The 21,353-nt window shown below is 43.1% G+C and overlaps 1 long non-coding RNA gene across 1 annotated transcript; it reads right to left on the bottom strand.

Annotated features, from left to right (window-relative positions):
- Positions 1-230: 230 nt before the first annotated feature.
- Positions 231-17,834, bottom strand: LOC140698405 (uncharacterized). Its single transcript, XR_012076189.1, has 3 exons — positions 17,714-17,834; positions 17,284-17,410; positions 231-352 (listed from the first exon to the last, which is right to left on the bottom strand). It is a non-coding gene; the product is annotated as an uncharacterized lncRNA (long non-coding RNA).
- Positions 17,835-21,353: the final 3,519 nt, after the last annotated feature.

Here is a 21,353-nt window from a genome sequence, read left to right as displayed (position 1 = left end):
TTTACCCCCAAGCCCTTGAAAGGAAAAGTCTGCTGAGCCCTGTTCTAAATGAATCAAGATTCACCCTGATGAGGCAGGACAGCAGGGCCCAAACCAGGCATGGTTAATGGGGCTGAAGCAATGTTTTAGTTCCAACACATTTGCTGAAGTCCTGCAAGTCCAGTGACAGACTGTAGCCAGGAAGCGTCTGCAGGAGGAGTCGGGAGCAGGCCTTCCCGCCAGGCTCCGGGATGCCGGGGGCCGCGTGCCGCACGGGGGCCACCCGCTTGAAGAAGGTGGACTTGCAGTGGAAGCCGATCAACTCATAGAGCTCGGAGAGGATGCTGCACGGCTGAATTTTCTCCTCAGAACGCTGAAGCACAGGGAGAAAAGCAACAAGCATCTGAATGAAACACGTAAGTGAAAAAAGACCCATAAAAATGGTTTTCCCTTAAAACAGAGACCCGATGACACAGGAAGGAAGAGGAAGGCTGACTTAGTGCACTGATGGGACCGGATGCAGAAACGCAGGGAAGCAGCACTGTGCAGACACTCCAGACCCCCTCTGGGCCCCACCTCTCCGCATTCCACCTGTCCCTTTACTAGAAAAGCCCGTATTCCCTGAAATAGAGGAATCTGCTACCTAAACATGGGACACAGAGAAGGGAAAGAGGAAAAGGAAGGGAAAGTAAAGGAACAACAGTTCATCTAGACCCTAGGGTCTGGGCGGGACTTTCACCAAACACACAACTTCTCAAAGCACAGAGCGCACAGGGAGAGGCTGACAGAGTGACTGCGACTTCTGCTCCTAAAGCACCCAGCTACCTGTCAGCACACGCTGCGCCCATTACTGAATCATTACAATCATCTCAGAAACAACTACTACCCCGGCTCACAGGCAAGGAAATCTGAAACTCGGGGAGGAATTATTATCATCCTGGACAAAGTCCCACAGCCCAGTATTCTCAGAGCCTCCGGCAGACCCTGGGCTAAAATGCCCCTCATCACCACGGGCCCTGAGACTCAGGCTGAGGCCACGTCAGGTCTGCACGGGCCCAGAGCACAGTCTGTGGGACAGGGAATGCTCCCACTCGAAGTGCCAGGTCAAGGCCCTCAGGAACTTGTGTAATGAAACCAAATCCCCAAACTCATTTCCAACCCACTGCCCTGTCCGGGAGGACTGCTCGGCACAACTGCACTGTCACCTGTGCACAGGCTGAGCAAGGGGCCCAGACAGTGATGTGACATCCCAGTGGAAGTGGCTCGGAGACCACTTCATCACAGGACAGATTCTCCCGGCTTCCAACGTTAACTCTCCATTCCATTTCCAACTGGAAAGTAAATTTAGACTTGTTTTCCTCTCTTAGAAACAAAGAGAGCGGTAACATCAGAGGGAAACTCAAGACTGAGGAAGAGTCTCCTGGTCATTTGCAAGGATAGGCCGGGGAGGGAACAGAGACAGGGATCAGAAAGACCCGTGTTCCAGTCCAAAGTCTGCACGTCACTCGCTTTGACAGTTTCCTTTTTAATACAGGTGATAAAATCTAATTATGATTTTTGGGAAAACTAAATGAAATAACGTATTCCACTAGCATAGGTGTAAAATCCTCCATGAGTGTTCCAGAAATGGACGTGATCGTGGTTAGTTACTGTCTGCCAATTCTTGTGTTCTCAGCTCACATCACCCAACCAGAGATGTGCGAGAGAATGCCTCACCAGCCAGCAGCCTTCTCCAACTTGGAAACTTACAGTGTCCGAAGAGCAGGCAGTGTTGGATGCTTTGTGGCACTCTGGAGGTAGCACTCCAGTGATGACTTTAAAAAGCTGGGGAGAATTTAGGGGACCATACAGTTCAAATACAGAGTACTCATTCCATGTCTACAAATATTCATCTCTAGCCATGATGATTAAGAGAGGAAATACATATTCAAACATACATCATTTTCCCACATAAGTGCATCAAAACAATTTGGAAAGAGTGTAACTTTCTTCTCTAGATCACACAGCGGGGATTACAAGGTTTGTACTGACAGCCCTACTTGTAAATCATCTGCAAACGTAACTGGGTCCACTATCAGTCATCATAATTTGAAGGGAATGTTAGAAAAGAAAAAAACCAAGCTAATACTCTCCAATCTTTTGTTTGGTTACGATGTCACAGAGGAGATGGACAGCTCAATAAGGAACCACTCTGCCGTGATCACGGAGCCGGGGAGCGGGATGTGCGGCAAGATGTATGACGCAGCCGCAACTGTGCCCATGATTCTAGGCAGGTACCCAAAGTCACCTTGACAAGGTGTGAAACGTTTATGCCCACGTCCTCATAACCTGACATGTATTAAGGAGAAATGGAAACTTATAAACGGCCAATACCCTTGGTGGATACACCGTCCAAAGAGCAAAGTCACAGTTTGACAACTGGCCATCCCGGTACCTTGGGATTCATTCTTGAAGAACCTTAAAAACCACTCCTCTGTCCTCAAGAAGTGCTGCCTACTAGTCCTATCTTTGGCTCATGGATACCACATGTTGAAGTGAACTTCAATGTCTGCACAGATTTGACTGTCTTTCTCCAGGTTCACTTGTCCATTCTGAAGAGGCCTGAGTTAAGTCCAAATTCCTTAAGATTAATTCCCTCCAGTGACAACTCAACGAGCCTGTAATTACAAACCAACTGAACAGGACTGTCCTCAGCGAAAAATGTCACCAACCCTTCACTGCTTTCTTAAACTCCTCTCCTGGTTAATTGCAACATACTAACACCACCCTCCACCAAGTTCCCCAACTATGTCAAATAGAAAGTAAGGTCCATAAAAGAGGAGACAACTCCATAGTCACCTTTGAATTCCTAGCATAAAGTAATGTCAATAAATAGAACTATGATTATGGCTTCTTTCCTTTAAAACCTTTCTGGTTATTTAAATGAGACCATGGAAAGGAGGTGTTTGAGTCCAGTATCTTGATCCAGAAGACTCTGGAGGCCTTTTTCAGAATGGCTGTCCACTGATTCATTCAAAACACACCTTCTCTTTCCGGGAGGAGCTGTGATTTTCTGCCATGGGTTTGTGGTCACTCTCATGCCAGAACAGCTTTAAACTAAATCCTTACTTTGGATATGTTATTTTTTCCCGCTTCCAAAAAATTTTACTTTCCTTACTTCCTTGCCTTGAGGAATGCTTTTATTCTTTTCTTTCTAATTCAACCTTTTATAAAGCAGGATTCTCAGGATGTGCTTGGCCTTATATAAGAACAGCCATCCAACTCCCAGTGTGAGAGACCACAGGCTCACCTCCTGCCCTCCTGCCAGGGCAACTGAAACTCAGTTCAGGAGCCAACCGGCACCCCAGGGCTTCTAAGGCTCACGTATCTCCCGGAATCCCTGCTTTCTGGTTTGTCTTGGCTTCTGAGAATTTCCCCTCACTTTCTTGGCAATTAGCTGTGCAGCTTGAAAGATGAGGAAGGAAGGTTTTATTTCTTAATCAGAATTTAAAGGAACTTATGTAATGAAGCTTTTCACGAGTTTCTAGAACCCTCCATTGCTGAGACAGAAAACACACAAGATATTTTCTAAATTTAGCTATCATGTGCATTTTTTCTTTGCTTTTGTTTTGTTAACTGCTAATAGACATTTTTTAATTAAAAAATAAAATAAGGTCCCAAATAAGATAGAAAATTGAAGGGGCAAACAAAATTAAAGAGCAAAGACAGAAAAATGATAAGTACTCTACAAAGTTAATAGAATAAATACACTATGGATCAGACCAGCAATTCTCAGTAACAGCTAATTGAAACCTGACCATGAGGTAAAACGTCTCTCCTGTCAGGAGATGACCAACAGAAAATAGAATTAAATCAACAACCTAAAATTCTAAGGCTGGCGAGGTATAGAAGTCTACCAGCTAAGTGTGTCTTCTTCTGGAAAAGAGGGAGACTCACCAGCTCTTTTCTGTGGAGCCTGAGCCCAGGGGAGGACAGTGAAGTGTGTTCTGTAAGTACCCAATTAGCAAAGTGAGTGATGAATAAAGAGATGTGAGCTTTGATGAGAGATGATACTACTATTCACTTGTCCTGTAAAGTATGTCTTCGCGTTCAGAGATCAATATCTCAGCAGGAAAATGCACAGCCCGGGACCAGACCACTTCTGTGATTGTGACACTGCACTTAGATGTCTCAAGGGCACCTCCAACTCCACCTGCAAAGAGCTAACTTCACGGTGTTCCTCCCATAGTCATCCTGCCCAGGGCCCTTGGTCGGGGGCAAGGTCTCCCTGCCTCTCCCAGCTCAGGCCAATCACTCACAGATGTGACAAGACCCCTCCTTCAGGGACAAATTTCCTCAGTCAACGAGATCCACCACCCACACCTGTCCTACCAGGTACTCACTGGCACTCCCTCAGCACTGACTCTGTGCTGGGGACCATGCTGCACACTGTGCACACGTTATCTCACTGGATCTACACAGCAGTCCTGGGAGTTCGGTACATCACTGCTTCTATTGATTAGATAAATTGTTTCACTTCCTTGGGTGTGTCATCCAAAGTGACACGGCTACTGAGCCACAAACCTGGGACTGAAAATCACTTGAAATTTGAACACTGCTACACCTCGCAGCCACCCTACTCTGACTCATCACATCACCTCCTGCCGAGCCTTCTAAATGTTTCTAAGCATTCTACAAGACAAAAGTGATCTACGAGAGCATCGCACTAGCCTACTTAAAATCTGTCAATGACGGTCCACTGCTCTTAGGAGAAAGCCCCACCGGGCCTGAGCACAGCCCAACGGCCCGGCATCCGCTTTCCCTGCGCGGCCGCGCCGCCTCACCCACCACGCAGCTCTACACGTGCAGCGTCCAGGACAGGGATGCTGACTCCGTACAACCCGGGGCTCGTCTCACTCAAACAATGATCACCCTCTTCAGTGGTTACCTTCTTCAATACTGAATCTCAGAAAAATATTTTCTCTGGATGAATCAATATCTTTTTCCTTACAACTTCCCATCATTGATAATGAGCTCCCCCCAAAAGAGAGAAGACCTAATCCTCAGTCTCCTTATCTGTAAAGTGCAAATAACAGGGAAATATGAGAGGTTTTATTAGAAGTAATATTCATGTGAGGCTGAGGGACAATTCCCAACATACAGTAAGTACTCAATATGTGCTTACTTAATATTAATAAGAATAGATTACATTCCAGCAACCTTAAATCAATGCTTTATGGCTTTGTCTAAAAGACTACCGACAAACTGTTGGACGAACTGTTTTGAGCAGATCAGCACAAGTGTACTGCGCGAGGTAAGCGCTGACTCCAGTTACAGCTGCAACCAACCAGCACTACGGGGCGGGAGCAGTTTGCTCAAACTCTTACATGTTGCTTGAGCATTTAGTTGTAGTTATTGAATAAAGACAGGTATTATTTTCTCAAAGCTCCTGAAACATAAATCTTCAAAGATTGATGCAAATTATGTTTCAAGTACAACACTCTCACTAGAAATTACTTGAAAATTATAGTCTTAGCTCCTCCGCACATCAAAACAGCATTTTCCTAATGTATCTGACTATGTACTCTGAAAGGATTGTTTAAAAGAAATTAAGATGAAGCCATCCTGAATAAGATCTCAGTATCATCTACACAAACCCCACCCAAAGGTCTCATTTCTCACTTCCACATAGGTGTTCAGATGGCTTAAGCTGGTTCTTGGTTTCTTATGACACGGGGGTGGGAAGAATTGTGGATAGATCAATGTAGCAAATATAAACCTAGTGTATTTGCTATGTAGGAATCCTAGAAATAAATAAATTGATATATATAGTCCCACCCTTATGAAGCTAAGCCGTTCCATTTACAACTGCATAAAAAATAAAATGAGAGATACATTTAACAAAAGTTTACAAGATTTGTACATTGAATATTTTGAAGTATCACCAAAAAAATTTAAAATATCTTCATATATGGAAGGCATCCCATGATCATGCAATGGTAGAAAATATTGTTAAAAATGTTAAGACTTCCCAAAGTAATCTACATATTTAATGGAATCCCTATCAAAATTCCAGCTGACTTCTTTGCAAAAATTGAAAAACTGATCCCAAAATTCATATTGAAAGCAAGGGACCCAGGTCAGCCAAAACAATCTTGAAAAAGAAGAGCAAATTTGGAGGACTCACTCAAAGGTTACAGCAAATCTATAGCACTCAAGTCATTATGCTTCTGTCATAAGTTTGGATGCAGAAATCTATGAGACACAATAAAAAATCCTGGGGGGAAACTTACATTTACAGTCAGTTTTCCAGAAATGTGCCAACAACACTCCATTGAAAGTATAGTCTATCCAACAAATGGAGCAGAGACACCTGGGTATCTGAAGGCAAAAGAATGAATCTGGAATCTGGACCCCGTATTTCATATAACAAATATTAATTCAAAATGGATCACAGACAGAAACGTAAAAACTAAATATATGAACTTTCTAAAAGAAGACATAGTATGAATCTTTGTGGTCATAGGATAGGCTATGGCTTCCTAGATACAATACCAAGAGCACAAGTGATAAAACAAAATAGATAAAATGGACTTCATCAAATTAAAATCATTTGTTACAAAGGACAACATCAAGAGTGTGAAATGAAAGGGGAAAGGGGTAGCTCAAATGATAGAGTGCGTGCTAAGGAAGAAAAACAAAATGAATAAATCTAATTACCTCCCCTATAAAGAAATTGTTTTAATGTTTAAAAAAATTAAAGTGAAATGACAATCTGCAGAATAGGAGAAAAATCTTGCAAAGCATATATCTAATAAGAGACTAGTATCCAGGATATAAAACAAATGCTTACAACTGAACAATACAAAGAAAATCGACCCAATTTTTTAATTTGCCAAGGATTTAAATAGATACACAATTGGCCAATAAGCATCTGAAAAGATGGTCAGCATCACTAGCGAAATCAAAATCAAAATGAGATCTCATTTTAAACTCACTAGGATGGTTATAATCAAAACATGGACAATAACAAGTGTCAGTCAGGAGGCAGAGAAATGGATACCCTCAATATGCAGCCGTTGGAAAGGGGCAATGGTGCAGCTTCTTTGGAAGAGCCCGATGTTTCCTCAAAAGGTTAGAGTTATGTGGCTGAACAATTCCACTCCTACATGTAGAGTCATCCTTCAGTGTCCTCGGGGGGTTGGTTTCAGGAACCCCCCACCCTGGATACCATAATCCAAGGATGATCAAGTCCCTTTGCAATCAGCCATCTGGATCCATGAAGTGGAAACTACAGATATGGTGGGCCAACTGTACAGCCAACAGAATGGAAATGTATTCTCACAAAAACTTGCACATCAATATTCATAGCAGTATCATTCAGAGTAGCTAAAAGTCACTAAAAATATCCATCCATCAATGAATGGATAAACAAAATTACCAAGAATAGTCCCACAAACTTTTGGTAATTGAATCTTTGACAAAGGAGGTGAGAACATACAATTGAGCAAAGACAGCCTCTTCAGCAAATGGTGCAGGGAAAACTGCACAGCTGCATGTAAATCAATGAAGTTAGACTACCCCCTCACAACATACAAAAAAATGAATTCAAAATGGCTTAAAGACTTAAAATTGTAGACAGGACACTATAAACCTCTTAGAAGAAGACATAGGCAAAACATCTGACATATATCTCAACAATATTTTCCAAGAGCAGTCTACTCAAGCAATAGAAATACAAGCAAAAATATACAAGTGGGTTCTAATTAAACTTACAAGCTTTTGCACAGAAAAGAAAACAAAAATTAAAGCAAAAAGACAACCTATGGAGTGGGAGAAAATAGTTGCATTAAATGAAAGTGACAAGGGCTTAATTCCCAGAATATGTAAACAGCTTTTACACTTGATAAAAAAGAAAAACAAACAATTCAATCCAAAAATGGGCAGAAGACCTAAAGAAATATTTCTCCAATGAAGACATAAAAATGGGCAATAGGCACATGAAAAAATGCTCAATATCATTATCAGAGAAATGCAAATCAAAACTGCAAACAAGTATCACCTTTCACCAGTCAGAATAGCCATCATTCAGAAGTTCATAGACACTAAATGCTGGAGAGGCTGTGGAGAATTGGGAACACTCCTACACTGTGGTGGGAATGCAGTTTGGTGGAGCCATTGTGGAAAACTGTATAGAGGTTCCTCAAAAGACAAAACCTTGGGGGCCCAGATGACACAGCAATCCCACTCCAGGGCATGTATCCGTAAGGAAACGTAATTCAAAAAGACACTTTCACCCCAATGTTCACAGCAGCATTATTTACAATATCAAGACATGGAAACAACCTAAATGTCCACTGACAGACGACTGGATAAAGAGGTTGTAGTATATATGTCCAATAGACTACTATTCAGCAATAAAATAATAATAAAATAATGCCATTTGCAGCAATATGAATGGACCAGGAGAATGACATTCTAAGTGAAATAAGCCAGAAAGAGAAAGAAAAATACCATATGAGATCGCTCACATGTGGAATCTAAAACAAAAAAAAAACAAAAACAAAAACAAAGGAACAAAAAGATAAACTTATCTACAGAACAGAAACAGACACAGAGACATAGAAACCAAACTATGGTTACCAGAGGGGAGAGGGTGTGGAATGAATAAATTGGGAGTTCAAGATTTGCAGATGCTGAGTATGTATACAATAAACAGCAAGTATATACTGTATAGCACAGGAGAATATATTTAATAACTTATAGTAACTTATGTTTAAAAAGAATATGAAAATGAATGCAGGTATGTTCCTATGTAACTGAAGTTTTGTGCTGTACACAAGAAACTGACGCAACACTATAAACTGACTAGACTTCAATGAAAATATTTTTAAATAGACCAAAAACGAAAAAAAAGGAAAAGGATATTATCAAACAAAAAGAATAATGTACTGATTCAGGCTACAATATGAATGAACTTTGAAAATTTATGCTAAAATAAGCCCGTCACAAAAGGGCAAATAGTGCCCTTTAAGGTGAACTGTATCTAAGCATTTATTGTACTACTCCTGTAAATTTTCCGGAGTTTTGAAGTCTATCAATATCAAAATAAAGTGTATTATTCATTAAAAACTTAAAACCCTTCCTCACAGGAGGGCTTTAATTATTAAATGCAGAAAAGCATGTAAAACTCTTGGAACAACAATTTTCACGTCCACACACAGTCACTGCTGTCACTGCGACTCAGAGTGTGGTGCCAGCGCTGATGAGAGCTGCCTCCACTCGCTCCCCTGCAGACAGGAGTGAAGGCCTGAGCTTTGACAGTCAGGGTTTGCGTGAACCTGGGTCAGCCACAGCCACGTCCCAGACTCTGCGTTACCCAAATTTCTTATACAATCTGCAACATGTAATGTAAACACTCTAGAGGGATGTATCTTACAACACAGGGAATACAGACAATGTTTTACAGTAACTATAAATGGAGCATCTATTGTACACCTGAAACATATATTTTAAATCAGCTATGTCTTTATAAAAAATTAAAAAATAATTTAAAAATGTTATCCCTTTAATATTCAATTTGGTTTTTAATTAACTACTAAACAGCTTAGAATATATAAAAGCATTTAAGTGTGATGTTTGTTTACATATTTATTTACTTCAGCCTCCTGCTAAAAGAGAAATTAAACAATTTTTTAAACACAGCTTAACAACCATAACAACAAAAAGGCAAAACTGAGAGTGAAGAGAAAATGGAGATTCAATACTTAAATGAAACCAGGGGGAGGTAAACTCATAAAAATGGATTCCATGAAGTCAGGGCAAGTGTTAAAGGCCGACTAGAAATTCAGCTGTAAGATTCTTGGCAGCTAAAGCAAAAAGAAAAAGATGATGGGGCAGGTGGTAGAGCGTGTGCTTAGTGTGCACAGGGTCCTGGGTTCAAGCCCCAGGGCCTCCACTAACAGATAAATATACCTAATTACCTACCCCCCAAAAGAGCCCCAAAGAAAAGAAAAAGAGAAATTTCTTTCCAAAAAAATCCTGATATTAAATTTGGATTAAATACTTTAAAAATAAAAGGAAAATAGAAAAGATGAGTGACACTGTGAACAAAAACCCCAGCTGGGCTAACAAGCTAAGTCACAAATCTAAGTGTGATAAGTGTCGGTTTACTGATCTAAGTTTTGCTGGGCTAACTCGTAAATCTGAAGTTCAGTGTCAGTTTACTGGGCTAACAAGCTAACTCGTAAATCCAAGGTCAACAATTGTCAGTAACGTGATCTGTTCCAAATTGATAAGCTTCAGTGTACTGATTCCTTGCTTTTTGTTGTTTGAGCCTTATTGGCTAAAAGCCCCATACTTGTAATTAACCCTATAAAACCTCATGTGCACGTCTTGGATGTGCTCAGGGCTTGGGAACAGAAGCCCCTCTGAGCCCGCTGGCATAATAAATCTCAGTACTCCCACCCTCTGAGTGCTGCTTATTTCTTGGCTGGCCTGTTGTTTCCGTAACAACACAAGCGATAATGCCCGTGAGATAAATCTGCGATGGCTGCTGGCAGGTCCCCATGTCTCATGTGGGAAAATCTGAAACATATTTCTCACCACTCAGAGTCATCCTCAGCCCACCCCACATCTCCCGCTGTTAAATGCAGGAACACACGCAGGGCCCGGCCTTTGCTCTCTCTGTGTCATCACAGTGAGACAGGATGGAAGGGGGCAGAGCAAGCCATTCAAGAAAGACCACAGCAATTAACATCAAAATGGTGAAGAATTCAACCCCCAATAGGTCTTGAGGCTCAGGATGAAGAGATTTAACTTCTAGTAGATCCTGAGCTTCATTATACACCCATTGTAATAGTAACATGGTGAATAACACGGCCCCAGGCATCATGGCAGTCACAAGGCTAGCCACAAAAGGTCAAAGGGTGGAAAATGGCCAACTCCCTGGAATCCCAGCCCCTTGCCCTAAGGCTGGTCCTTCTACTTATTAGCATATGAAACCACGAAGCCCAAGAAAAGGAGCAACACAGAGCCACATCCCAGGAACCCCTCTCTCTACCTCTTCGGAGAAGGCCCACACTATTTCTGTGGAGTGTGTGCCTACTTTTAATCTGAGCATCAAACCCCCGTACTTCGTGACGTTTCTCATGCCTGTCAATGTATCTCTCTGAATAAATCTACCTTTACTCAACACTGGCTTGTTCTTGAATTCTTTACTGCATGAAGCCAAGGAACAAAATCTGGTGGGGCACATCCCAGGGGCTCAACGGAAGCCTGGGACACAGCCCTTCTCATGCCCCACATATTTTTTCTTGTATCAACAGGACTGGGATGTGAAGTGAGGTCTGAGGCCCCAGCTAAGGGACAGAAGCAGCCTCCAGGTCTCCAATTGGTGGGCAGCCTCTCCCCCATCAGGGGCCATGGGGTCTGCCTGGTTCTCTGTGTTTTTTTGTTGTGCTGACTCCCCAGTCAGAGAGATTTCTCCTTAGGCCTGGCTCCACAAAATCCTTCTCTCCAAAATACAAGCACATCATGTCACAATCCTCTTGTTCAACCATGAATTGTTCAGCCAACTTTTTCCTTCCCCAGTTAAGTACCTAAATGTCCTCCCTGCCATCCCACCACTTCTTTCTTTTTGAGAACTCTGCACTCCCCACACACCATCCTGAACGCAGGTACCTTGCTGGCTGGGACCGAGATGTTTCAGTCTCAAACATCCTGAGTCCTTTCTCTTTCCACTTTCTAACTTAAAAAGGCCTTCCTGTGTCTCCCACCGCTCTGATTCTGAACGTCAAAAAATGCTCACGTTACATTCACTCTGTGAATACCTCCCAGGTTTTGGCTAGGTTTCCTTCCCAAGATCTTCATTAAGGAGCTGCATCAAGAAGTTTAAAGGGGCTATTCTTACATTTGAGTGGAGGAGCCTGCAAGAAATTTAAATGGCTTTGAAGAGAGAGTTAACCAGGGACAGAGAGGTCGCAGGTCCTAGTCAACAGTGTCATGAGGCAAAATGTTCTTCAAAGGCTCAGAGTGGCTTCTGAACACGGAGTCGGCAGGGAGGAGGTGACAGGCAGTGAGTGGGGTGAGAGACACAGGGTACGGTCCCCCAGCAGGGGAAGAATTGGTTATTTTCTAGTTTTCCAATTTCTTACTACCTTTTTCTCTTATTGCCACATACCATTTCCTACGAATTAAGCATATCAATGTCAGTCATTTGGGCCACTTGGGAGAAGCTGCACGATGCCATTCACAGGGCTGGGACATGACAGCCACACCAGTCTAGGTTGAAAGACCAGTGGGGGTATTTCCATGGTAATCACGGGCATGCAGCAAACTCCCCAGCTTCAATGACCTCCTCTCAAAGTTGGCGCCAATAAAACTACCAAGCAAAATGCGTGATGATTCTGGCCAACATCTGTTTATTAGTTAAGTGCCTGTGACAACTGCCACTTAATAAGGAATGAGTACGATCAACGAGGCCCTGTCTACCTGGCCACACGCGCCCTGCCTTCCTGCCTTGGTGCAGCAGCACAGCTTGTTTAGCTGAGATGAGCGCCCCCAGAGCAGCCCCGACGGGAAAGCTCCCAGCTCTGCACGGCCAGACGTGTTCCTTTCCTTCTCAGAGCTGATCACAATTTGCTGTCGTCTGTTTTTATGTTTATCCCTTTTGTAACTGCCTCTCCTCCGGAGATTTTGCTCAAGCAGCACAGGACCAGGTGTGTCTTGTGGCCTGCCGGATATTCTGGGCTGGGAAACAGCCGAGCCCACATCTGGCTCTGGTGCTGAACGGAGAGAGCAGAAGGCCCAGGAGCCCATGCTGAACCGAGGCCCCTGCACACAAAATTATGGTCTGACTTTGGGCAAATTACACAGTCTTTTTTACCCTGAGATTCCTCATCTGTCCATAAAAATAACTGCCCATGGCACACAGAGTTACAAGTATTAAAGGAAATCACCAAATTCACAAAGTAGCCAAGGGGCTACCAGTGCATCCTAAACAGACACATGCTGCCTTTAAGGCTCTGACACACACCAAGCGTGGTGGTCGAACAAAGTGTACACTGCTTAGTGTCAGTGTGTTAAGTGCTTCATGTGTGCTATAATAATCTTCAGAACTTACAACAAGCCCAGGAAGTAACGAATATTATCATGCCCATTTCACAGACTCACCATCAGTTTAAGAGAGGTTACATTCAAGTCCAAGGCGCTATGGTGAGTAAATGGCGATTTCAACCTGAATATGGGCCCAGGCCTGGGCTCCATCTCTGTCCCATCCACCTGACCACTGCCTATGAATTCCACCTGTCCAATACCCAAGTTGAAGCCAGCCAGCTCTTAAATGCAATGTGTGTCACCGTTTGTCAATGTTGGTTCATTACCATAAACAGTTCTCAGAAAGCACTTCAGAAAGGAAAGTTGGACTCACATACCTGCCCACAAAGAAGAAGAATTCTGCCTTGCCTTCTCCTGTAACGTGCAGAAACCCTTCCCATTCACCACCGAATCCTTTTGTATGCTTCCTACGTGTTCATGTTTACACATGGCTTATTAAAGTAGAAGTTACCTGCAGTAATTCCATCTCGGTTCCATTCCAAGCTTCCAGATTATCCATAATCAGGGTAATACCATAATTTTCTGTGAATGAAAACACTACAAATTGAATGAAAATATTGCAACCATGTCACTAAACAAAGAATGCTGAAAACAAGTCATCAGCGGCTGCCGCCACCCCCCAGTGAAGACAGGCCTGCAGCCACTCACAACGGTGCCCTCTGAGCAGACTCAGAATAAGAAAGGACAGATTACTGGCCCTAGATAGCTAGGTGCTTGTCTAAAGTATATATTCAGTCAGCCCAAATGTTGGCTTCCTCCCATATATTGAAAAGCATTAAATTCATGAACTTGAGATACCTGGCTTTCTTTAGATAACAAGCAATGTTTTATTGTTCTGACTACCTGGTCTTTGTTGTAAAGCTCCTATATAAACCTAGCTTCTCCCCTACTCTTGGGAGCAGTCCCTCAGAGTGTTCTGAGAGGCGGTCATCCTGGCTCGAGTCCTCCTGACAAATAAAACATAACTCTTAACATTCAGGCTGCACGTTTATTTCAATCAAGTCCCAAAATAGACACAACTCATCAATTCTGTAATGGGACACACTGGATCAGGAACCAAAAGAGTGTAATAGTCCCTAAGAACTACGGCTCCCTCTTTCTTCCTGTCATTATACAATCCCACCAGAACTCATTACTTTGCTGTCTGCTCCTCTGGCAACCAAACGCAGAGAAGAGTCAACTCAGCAGAGCGTCCTGCTGGGGAGAACCCCCCGCAGCAGCACTGCAGGCTGCCTGCCCTCCCGCACGCTCTGACGACTGCTAGTGTCCTCCGTGGAAACCAGGCCAACAGAGCTGTTCCCTACAGCTACAAAGTCCCAAATATTAAATAAAACCTTTCATTTTATACTATATGTTACATATATACCCATCTCTGAAAACAGCTTTGCCAGAAGCCCAAATCTTCAACATTAATCTGCAAAGGCAAATCCCAAGGGAAAACAAGTCTTAAGACGATGCTAAGACCTCCAAAGTACTCTCCACGACCATAAACCAAACTGCCTGTAGGTCTGCAGCTGCAGGAGGCTACATGTCTGCTTTTAAAGCAACCCCTTCCTGCCCTCGGGTGCTACAATGCCCTTCTACGCCCTCCCATCACAGGGTAAGAGCACCCACTGCAGAACCTTGCAGGGCAGCACTGACAGGACTGGACAATGAGGATCAGAGCTAAACTAAGCCTTCTGATGACACGAGTTGTCACTCTGTCACTTTACAGATGAAGATATATATAGAGAGAGGTGGGGTGTTATTGTTCAAAGTCACACAGATAAAAAGTGACAAAGTCTATAACTCTGCTCCTCCCTCTGGTGTGACGCCCCAACTGGGACAACCACAGGGTTCTTTCGTGCCTGCCTGACCAGTTCTTTCCTATCACTCATGACCCACCACAGGGTCTGAAATTAGCCTGCATTTGCAGCATCTTTTCCCTCCAGTTTCTCAGGAACAAGGCTGTTCGGGCCACTTTATGACTTCCAGGTCCCCGAAATCTCCGTGCTCAGGCTGCTCTTGCCTGTGCATCCGGCCCGCTGCTCAGAGGCTCTTCCTCCCCTGCAGGAGGACGTTTCTACTCTTCACAGGGACACCCCCTTAGGGGATCCCTCCTCTCGCCCTCAGCATGGCAGGTGTCCCAGACTGCATCTGCCCAGGTCTGCTAGTCAGACCAGCAGCCTCAGAGCCAGGGATTATGCCCAGGTCACACTGCAAACCTACTGCCCACCTCACAGACCCCAGCCAGCAGGTCACCTGGAAGTCACAGCAAGTGCCCCACCCAATCCAGAAGCCTCTTCATTTCCCAGCACCACTGATGACTGGTTTCCAAACTTTGGTCAGTTTCGCACAAAACAACACCTTCTTCTGTGTAGCGGGTGGTTTTTGCTTCTGCACCCCATTCTTACTGAAAACGTTAAGGGAAACCAAAAAGCCTCTTCTCAACCCTTTTCTGATGATACCCTCCCACCCACAATATACATATGCTCAAGAGATTTGGATCCACGTGATTTTGTTTCCCTTAGGATAAGTGGCTCAAAACACTGCGGGATTATTTTTCCTTTGAGGGTATTAGGACTCAGTTTCTCGGCTTTAATCTGTTTTTGTCTTTGTCTTCTTTGTTCCTAGCAGTTGCCACCTCTTACTCCCTTCAGCAGCCTCCCTCCCAACTTCTAGTCTAGGAAATCAGCTGTGATGAGGGGCACGGGGGCATTCACAGAAGATGCAACAAAGGCAAAGAGAGGCTATATAATTTGCCAAAGATATCACCTTCAACCCCCAACAGAGTGTGTCATGTCCCTGTGTTTAACTCTTATTCTAAGCAAGTTAACTTTTTGTAGATTATGTTTATAAAGATGAGAAATCAAAATACATACAAGGACACACATCAACTCTAAGATATTCATTAACTCCACTATTTTGTTTCTATTTATTTTATTTGTATTAAAAAATTAAGAACCCCTGCAACCAATATAACAAAATGTTACTGGGTTTTAAATACAGAATATAGAGGGGTTAAGTGTGTCATTACTCATCCTTATATGTATGTTCACAAGATAAAATTATTTGAAAGTCTCTCTCCCCTCTCCCTACTCACTACTGGCTCTCACCTGAGATCCCAGACCACACATCTAACAACCTTTCACTTTACCCACAGCTGAACTCATCAGTTTTCCCCCAGAAATCCCTCTGCAGCTTTCCCTCCTCAGAACACAGCAGGACCATCATTTAACTCATTAATCCACCCAGAAACCTGGGCCTTACTCCATCCTACCTTCACAGACAGCTTTAAATCTTTCTTTTTACCATCTAAACATGCCTTCAATCTGTTTGCTTTTACCCACTATCCTACCGCTCAAGTGGAAGCCACCAACACTGCCCACCTGGACTCACGAGTCTCCCAAGTGGCCCCACAGCCACTCTCCCCTACTTGAGACAAATGGGATTGTGTCACTCCCATGCTTTTTGGGCTCTTTTCAGACCCACTGTTCATAGAAGAAACTCCAATTTCTTCACCTTGTGAAGGTGTTTGCCATGAAACTGTCAGCTCATGGAGGGCAGGGCACGCCCTCTCCCCTCAACCCCACTCTCTGGCAGAGCATCAGCTTGGGAGGACCCACTGAGCTACATCAGCCTGTATCCTAAACCTGGTCTTGGGTTCTTAGCAAACTGCTTCACTTATCCATACATATCCAAGGTAGATAAGAAAGATTTTAGATGTTGAGCTAGACTATTCATTTGGGGATTTTGCACTGGCAACCTGCAAGTATATGTTCTAATGTTTGTGTCTTGTTAAAACCAGACCCAGATTAAAGGAGTATTTGTGGAATGTCTTCGGAGTAAAAGGGTTCTGTAGTTTTACAGATTTTATGTTTTATAACATGAATAACCCGGACAGGGTCACAAATGGAACCGCCTCACAAGTGACAGAAGACAGGTGAGACGCATATAGCAACAGGTCACAAAGATGGTAAGAGCAAAGTTGTTTCTCCAAACCACAAAAAAATTCCTCCAAGAACAGAAAACTCAGAATTTTGAAAGTAAAATACTATCATATAAGGAAAGAAAATAAATAATCCTCTTCATCAGGGTTTCAAGATCTGACTGCAGAGTTATTAGCAGGCTATACTGAATCCTAGCACAGAAAAATCAGATGGACTAGTGGTGAGTAAGTTCCAGGAAAAGGGCAGTAATTCCTCCACTTGAAAGAGGACACACACTCACTTGTTCAAGGTGATTGTAAACAACATTCTGCAGAAATTCAGAATATTCAGGCACCGCTTCTAGATGGTGATGACACGGAAGGATGGCTTGGATGCATGCTTCTAACTGAGTCACCGGCATTCTTACACTGCAGGGGGAAACGGAGGCCCTCAGCCAAGAGCAGAGATGTTCCTGTCATGTATCCCAGGTCGTGCCTCGGGGACTCAGTGTCCTGTAGCAGTCCGGCCCCAGGCGAGGACCAGTAGCGTGGCCCACCCAAGCAGGAAGGGCACTGTGCTTGAGAAAGCCCACACCAGATGGGAGCAAGAGTGGCTGGTGGGGTTTTGTGAACCTATGAATGCTCATAGAAAAACACCTGCATACATTCAAGTGATACAATTAACAGTAGCATTCTTTTTAACAAAATTTCAAATGTCAGTGGTAATTTTACCATTCCTTTTCTCTTGTCCCCTGCACTCTGAGACAGGCTTAGGTTCTCTCACACTTGCAGCTCTGATGCAATAGTTGTGAAGTTATTTTACTTTGCTGCAAGTGTCTTCGCTCCACGTGCCACTGTGACTGTCGTCTCTTAACACAGTCAGATATCTTCCTGGATCTCTCCATGAGTTCCTTGCTCCTGCTTCTCAGATCCTGAGATAAAGAACAGGTGAAGGCACATGACTGGAAAAGTCAATGTGGACTTGAGCAAAGTCCTCAGTGACCCCCTAGGTGAGTGTTGACCACCCCTTAGCTTCGATTCTCAAAGTTCTGCCCAGGGTGACATCCAGACAGGAGGGAGTCCTGGGCCCAATTAAAAGCTGTGTGGCTTGGGTGCGGGGAAAGGTGCAGGAGCTAGTTCCGTAGCCGGGACCCTCCACACCTCTGTTCCTCTCTCTCCCGAGGCCCCGCTGCCAAGCCCCCACGTTCCCTGATATTCTGTCCTTCTCTTCTACTCTACTTCAAGCCCTTTTCCTCTTCCTTTATTCCCTGATTATCTGCAGCTGGAGAGATTTTTCCATCACAAAATCTGAAAAAATTTCCTGCAGCTGAAAAAGAGGTCTCCAGAGGTCAATGCCCATATGGTGGTTCCTGAAGAGAGCCCCTGGTTAGGGGGACCCTCACCAACACTCACGGGACATCAGGTATGTTACAGGGTCGACCACCCCCAACAAGAGTTTGCTGTGACCCCAAGGCACGCACAGCATCCCTGCTCACTAAAGTGTAGTTGTAATCCGTTATTAAGAAGCAAAAATAAAAAAAATTTCTCATGTTTCTTACTAAAATTATTTATGAGTTAGAAAAAGAAATTGTAAAAGAAAAGAACAAATTTGACTCCATGTTAGATGTGTTCGTTTGGCTTTAAACCTGTACCTTGTTTTCTAGGCTCCGACTTGCTATCTCTGCACCTTTTGTAAAAAAAAGTTGCCTTTAGCCTGAAATATCCAGGACAGCCTATTCTCCGGGCTCTGATCTTTAAGGATATTAGCTCTTCTACACTTATGTACAGATGGCAAGTTGCAAAATAGATAATAACCTTTCTTTTATTTGGAGGTTTTACGGGGGCACCTTAATTTGACCCACCATGGACAGCTGCAGGAACAAAGGATTCCAAGGACAAACAATTCGTACAGCGAGAAGTTTGCAACAACCAACCACATCCCCGCCGCTTTTTAATATAAAAGGAGACTGAATTCTGCTTTGGGGAAGAGAGTTCTACTGGATATCAATATGCCATTTTCTGGGTCTGCCAGATTTTCAAATGAAGTCACTATTCCTTACTCCAACATCTCATCTCCCCATTTACTGGCCTGTCATGCAGCAAGCAGAACGAGTTTGGACTTGGTAACAAAATGACTGCATTAGAGGTAGTATGTCTCCACTGTTTCCTCATTTCCAGTATGTCACAACCTATCAATTTTATATGCTGTTTAACAACATGACAAAGACCTATTATACGGAATTGATTCCACAGAAATAAAATTATTTCTACTCCCTCAAGACTTTTTTCTTTTCTATTTTATTTTGTTTTGCTTATTGAAAAGAAAATAAAAGTCAAATCATTTTATTTCATGTATTTTTATAGCTACATAATGTAAATACTACAAAAATATTTAAATTGCAATAAAAATTGTTAACATATTTGTATAAAGATATATAAACAATCAATGCAGATTAGGAAAGGAGTAGATATTTACTAAAAATCTACTGCACATCCAGTCTTTTACAAGCATATCCTGGAATATAAGCTCTATTATCCAGGGGTCCCCCACCCCCATTCTCACTGCCGATTCCCTTAGTAATCAACTACCAAGGCACCAGCATAGAACCATGCGATCGCTATTTTAGGTATAAATGAATGAATTAGCTCATTCAATTCTAAAACAGAAACCTTAAAATAAATACTGAACTTATTTACAGATAAACAAATTTGGACACAAAAAAGTACAGTTTCTCCCCCAAGACACAAAGATAATAATTGGTAAAGGCAAGATTTGAACTAATCTGCCTGATTATAAAGCTAAGGTGGAAATCCCCTTCGACTGTGTAGGTCCAGCAGCACAGCCCATCACCCTATCTTTGTTCAGATCTGGCTTTAGACAGCCTGAGACAGCACCCCATTCCTATGGAACTCGAGGGGAAACGATAACAATAAGGATTTTATATTCAGTAGTTTCTTAGGTCTCAATTATATAAAGTGTCAGCAGGTCAGCAGAAAACTCTGGGAAATATGAGTGGGTCCAGAGCTTTTCGCTGATAAGAAACTCAATCTATCAGGACAGAGTGACCTTCCCATGAGTGGCCTCATGAACATAAACTAAAGGCAGCTGAAATGAAAACTAGCAAGAACATGGAAGTGAAGCAGGAAGGATCCCTACTATCCCCTGCCCAGTTGCCTCTTCACCCGTGTGGACAAGATGGCAGAAGACCCAGGTTCTTGTCTAAGTTACAACATCATGGATTCTCACCCATAAAATGTTGTGACTCTATGCTGTCTTAAGTCCTTTACAACTAAAATATGATGACACCAATATCTCAGCAGAATGTCTATGTCTCCACTTTCTCTCTTCTATTAGGAGACTATATCTATGGCCACAAACAGAAATTCAATTAAAAACACCATGTACGAAGCCTGGTGAAAGTCTGTGTAAGAGACATTGCTCTCACTCTCTGTGAATGAAAACTCAGAAAAAGTGGACCTTCTCCCTCTGTAAGTGGGAGGTAGACTGATTTTGTGTGTGTGTGTGTTTGCACGCACATGTGTGTGTGTAAATCATATAAAATATATTCTGGGATTTGCACAGTTTTTTTTATGATACTATCATTTCATGAGGATGAGCCAACCTTTAAAGTAATTTGAATCTATTTCTCTGAGAGGCTCTTTTGGTGGAGGATGGGAAAGGGGAAAGGAAGGGAGGAAAGAAGTAAATGAAGCAAAGCTGTAAGAATACTGCTAGGGAAAGGCAAGACATTAATTTTGTTCCTACTTGCATCACACACAAATTAGGGACTGGCTTTCCCCCATGTCTTGTCAAGCACTGAGCTGCAGGAGAACAGACGACAGCCCATTTCTCACTGAGCTTGTGACTGTATGTGACATCTTATAGACACAAATTATTTAACCTGATCAAACACTCTAGCAGCAGGATGTAATTCTCCTAATTTGAGAGACAAGAAAACAGGAAGTGAAAGACGGTATATAGCTTGACAAAAGTCAGAGGACAAGTAAACTAAAGAGGATGAATTCAAACTCAGATCTGAATGCAGAGTCTGATATTCCCACTCCCAGGGCTGGAAAATCCTTAACACAAGGTTCCCCAGCTCCTCTGCATTGTTCCTGGCACCAAGCATTTCCCATGGCGATGGTCTCCAATTCTCAGACACAGTGCTCTGTGCAGCCAATAACCTCCATTCGACCTTGATCATCTACCTGCCACGCCTACCAGGCTTCACCATACAGGCAGGAAAGCTGGATTTCAAGTGCATACAAAGCCACCCTGGTTTAAGCTGGACTGTTTATCAGCTTTTCCAGCATAAAGGCAGCCATGAAAGTGCTCACAGTTTGTACATGAGCCACACTACCTCTCTCCATC

Source organism: Vicugna pacos, chromosome 9, assembly GCF_048564905.1.
Source record: "Vicugna pacos chromosome 9, VicPac4, whole genome shotgun sequence".
NCBI lineage: Eukaryota > Metazoa > Chordata > Mammalia > Artiodactyla > Camelidae > Vicugna > Vicugna pacos.
This window is presented reverse-complemented; position numbering and strand designations above follow the sequence as displayed.